Genomic DNA, 5165 nt, shown 5'->3' with positions numbered 1-5165 from the left:
AAAAACCTGGAGGAGAGACAGGGGAAGTGAAATGCACTTTCTGTCGAAGAGTAGGCCATGTTAGAAATGAGTGTTGCCAGCGAAAAAACACTCCGTATTTCACTAAACGTGGCACATATGGACATGAGATTGGACCAGCATGTACCAACGATAAGATATCAAGCTCAACCAGAAGGCCAAACGACCAAGGCAAATTAATTTGTAACTTCTTCGGGAAATTAGGACACAAGGAGGGGAACTGTTTTAGGCGGTTATGAAATATTTTCTGTAAAACATGTAAAATAAATGGCCACGAGGAAAATCCTTATTGTCAAAAAAGAGATGGCTACGAGATAGGCAATATTTTTGGGGAGAAATGATTTTGGCAATGAAGGGAAGTCCAGAAGCTAAGTCGAACGGAAGGACTTATGCGGAGGCTATTGCAAATACGGGAAAAAACTGTGGGGTGAGAGGTGGAAGTATTCAATCAGAGAACGAAGCCTTTATTTTAGTACCGTGCAACCAATCGGTAAAAGGTCACCTAACCTTGTTAATCGATTCTGGCGCAGATACGAGTCTAATTAAGGAGAGTTCTCTTAGAAAAGATGTGGAGTATGATATGTCGGAGATTAAGCATTTAATAGGAGCTTTTGGGAGTAGCTCAGACACACTGGCCAAAGTCAGAATAAAGCATAAGAGTATGCCTCATATACAATTTCTAATGCACGTCGTCCCGAGTGAAACAGATATTTCCGCAGATGGACTGGTAGGAAGAGACGAATTGTGGAACAGGGCCATTTTAGACACAATAAACAAATGTAATAATAAATTTGTTTTGATACACAAATTTATTATATTTGTTTTTATTTTTATTAGATTTTTCTTTCGACTTTATTAGTTTCTTCTAATTGAATTAGCAGGAAGAAATCTGCACATTAGTAGGCATCCGAGAATGCCGAGACAAGAAAATAAAAGTGAGAATTTGGTTTAAGCTGTTCGAGCTCAGTTTCAAATCTGAATTTTATTAACAATTTTCCAAACTATTTATACAAAATATTTTACAATAATTTACAAATATTTTTCTTAATAATTTTTATTGCGGCGGCACTAAAAAGGTTGACCCACGTCTATGCTTAGAAAATATTATGACATATTGAAGTGTGTCATATCGACATGTGCAGAATAGTAGCACAGAAAAGAAAAGTGTCAAATAGCAATTGCATACTTGCTATGACCAAATATTCTACTTGCATTGCGGTGGTTCTTCCGTGTGCGATCGCATTCATATTACATTGGTTAATATAAAATAATTTGTGCATAAGCACTTTCAAAAATATATAACATAATTTCTTGTTTGTTTTTGTTTACATTTGTTGCGCTATACACAACACCTCTACCCTTTAAAAAAAAAAATTTATTTATACAATAAAGAAAATTTTTTATGATAATTTGAATTTTGGAAACTTGACATTGACAATTTTTACTTCTTAAAAATAATTTTACAAATAAATGCAATAAATTTATTGTAAAATAATTTTTATTTTCTTATAATGATAACATTGTTTGTGAAATTTTCTTTAATCTATTCTTATGAACTATCTTTATTTTATCATTAATTTCTATAGTGGAATTTACACCGTTTCTATCAACTATCTTTAATGGACCATGATATGGATTCTCATGTTTCCTTCTATTTTCTACTCTTAAATAAACTAAATCTCCTACATTGAATAGATTTTCTGATGCATTAGCATCTTGCTTAATTTTTTGAGAACATTTTTCTTTTATTAATATCTCATTTACTGCTTTATGTGCATACTGTAGTTTTGTTTTTAACTCAGCAACGTAAGAATCATAATTATAAAATTTTCTACCTATTATTATCTCGTTTGGAAGATTCGCGGCTCTACCATATACTAATTCGAAAGGTGAATAATTTGTTACACAATGAGGTGTAATATTATATGAAAATGTGTAGTATGGGATCCAAGTATCCCAATCAAAATTGTTTGTAAACGATAACCAGTAGCGATAAAAATAACTATATAATATTATATGAAATTGACGAAGAATATGCAATTAAACAATCATGTTAAAATTATATAGAATATTAAATCTGAAAGAAAAAAAAAATAATATGCAAAATATATGTGCATATGAAAATAATGCCAATTAATGTAATATTTGAAAAAGTCAAACACATTATTATTTATATATATATATGTATATATGTATGTTAAATCTAGTTATAAAAAAATATTATATGAAATTTACATATAATATTATATGAAATTTACATAGAATATGCAATAAAATAATCATATTCAAAAAAAAAACAAAAAAAAAAAGCTAACAACTACCCATGTTCAATAAAGTAGTATAATGAAAATAATGAAAATATGTATAATGTTTTAAGACTACTGTAAAATGAGAAATTGTAATAAAAAACAAAAAAAAAATATAAAACACAATATGTGCAATATAAAGAAATTTTAAAGATTGACAAAACATGGTTTTGGAATTAGTTTTTATTGTAATAATTTTAATATACAATTAGATTAAATTTACATAATTTTAATAGAATGAAAAATTTTAATTTTAGAGAAATTGCAATATTTGTAATGATTTTTAAGGTTAAGTTTAATTATAATTATATACGCTGCCAACCTTCGCCACCAACTGTTACGCTGCTACCTTCACCGCCAACATGCTGTTTACTACCAATACAGCGTACCTTTGAAGAGCGTCAACATCAACACTTCGTCACCGCCAATTGTCAACATGCTGCTTACTGGCAACACAACGTTCCTTTGAAGAAGGGTGTGCTAAAACCGGTTTGGCCAAGCATAAAAGAATAAATAAAATTGGCTTTATCATCGAGTATCGTGTTACAAAAATGTAACAGCGAACTATTGCTGCAGTCAACGATCTTACAACGTGATCGTGAAATGCGCTGATACGGCGAAACGTGTCCAGCAGAAAAATTGAACTTCTGAAGCTTACACAGAGTAAAAAGAAGTAAGTAAGAGAGAGTCGTGAAATAAATGTTGGAGATGCATGTTGGCATCAACCACAATACCGTGTGGATGTATAAAAGAAAAGTACACGAGTACAAAGTGTAAAAAAAAATAAATACAGTAGTTTGAATACAATTTACTAAGTCAGAAACGACAAAGTCAATCAAGTTTCAATAGTGGAAATCGGATCACTCAAATTGTGCTACTTAAATTGGGTTAACAACAAATGTCCGAAATCCACTCGACGAATCCGAGCATTGTAATTTTGGACACAGCAATTATATTCATTTGGAGGCAAGTTGCTGGAACATCAATTGACAACCAACGTAGTACCGACAAGAGTCCATACAACAGCGAAGGCAGTGGCTGCGTTTGGTTATTGATAAAAAGGATAAAATAAAGATTAATTATCCCCTGACATCATGTGTTTCATTGCTTCCACTGAGGGATGACAACAGATTGGCGCAGCCGGTAGGACACTGGTAAGTGTTTTGTGAAAGAAAAAAAAGAATATAAAAAGAAAATTTTTTTTGTGTGACTTATACCTTACCGGTTTCTCCTTTTTGTTTTGTTTCAAATACTGTTTTTTATTAAGTAATTCGGTTTGTTTAAATTTTATAATGTTTATTTTAACATAATAATGAATATATAAATATATCAAACAATCATTTAAATTGCTGATGTAAAGTTGTGGGAAACATTATTTATTATATTTCGTTTTTTTATATATTTTGTTGATTAATAAATATCCAACGTTTTAATAAAAATAGACGTTTTAAAGTTACTGTTTTCGCTTGATGTACAAATTATCGCATTTGGAAGAGGGTTTTTTTTTCTGGAAATGCATATAAATGCATATAAATTGTATATACTCTCAAGTCCTGATATATGCTTTTGTACTTCTCTTGTTTATGTGTAGGTATATGTTTGCATATATAATTTACACATAACATACACATGGTCTGTGTTTTCATTATGATTTTTAATTTTTTTTTATTTTGAACAATTATTTGAATTTTTGTTTTTATATTTCTCATTAAATTTTTAATATAAAATTTTACATAAGAACTAATTATGTTAGCTTATGTTTTGTTTAAAATTTTAAAATAAAAATATATTTATTAATTGTTTAAAAAGGAAACGTCAGGAGTCGAAGGTGCATATTTTGTTAAGCGACGTAACATGAGCAATGAACAGTGGCTGTATGCAAATGCAAGCATGCAGTATTTTCATATTAGTTACTGTGACATTGTTAATGTTATTTTTTTTTGTTTTCAGTCGTTTTCAACTGAGGGACGTCGTTTTGCTGAGTTTTGTCTTTAACAAATTCCATTTGGTTTTTATTTAGTTTTATTGGTTGTTTTTGCTCTCGAACTTTTTTTTGTGGTTTAATGCTATACGTACGCGGTTGAGTGTACGTATTATTAGTTGTGAGTGAGTGACTGAGTAGGTTACATGCACTCTACATGTAGGTTCTTGCACTTTTACTGAGTCTTCACAGACAATATTGGCTGGAGAAGGCGAATTACAATTATGCATCTAAATGCAGTTATAATAATATTAAAACCCAAATAAAGAATCTTAACGCATGTCACCCATTAATGGTACTGTTGTACTTATATTTTTTTTCTATATTAATAATAAAAAAATAATATGAAAAGAAAATTTATAAATTAATGTTTGATATTTAAAATAATAAAAATTTATACGCATATATATATATATAACTGCTTCTACATAACTATTGGGTGGTAAAAATATTTTAATAGCAAACTAAAGGTTCAGTTAGACGGTAGTTAACGTAAGATGTTAAGAAGAAACGAAATGAAAATTTCGCTTTAAGTTAAAGCGGTGTTAGACGGTAAGTAAGCAGCTGACTTTGTTTAGATTGGAACATGCAAATGAAATAATTTCAAAAGTTTCAGTCGGTAGTTGAGTGTCCGCAAGTGTAGTGAAATTCTGTGTTATTTTTGTTGAAAGTGAAATAATTAACAATAGTTTAAGTAAATTATTAACAAATATGTATAATCAAAATGAATTGACTGTGCAAGCTTGTAATTTGTTTCTAAACATATTGCGCTTGTACAGCATGAGAAATCAAATAGAAGGTGGCGAGTTCGTCCTATTAATGTGGATCGTGCTCTACATGGCTATTACCGAAAAATGTTT

This window comes from Teleopsis dalmanni, chromosome 1, assembly GCF_002237135.1.
Source record: "Teleopsis dalmanni isolate 2A chromosome 1, ASM223713v2, whole genome shotgun sequence".
Taxonomy (NCBI): domain Eukaryota; kingdom Metazoa; phylum Arthropoda; class Insecta; order Diptera; family Diopsidae; genus Teleopsis; species Teleopsis dalmanni.
Note: the sequence above shows the minus strand (reverse complement) of the source record.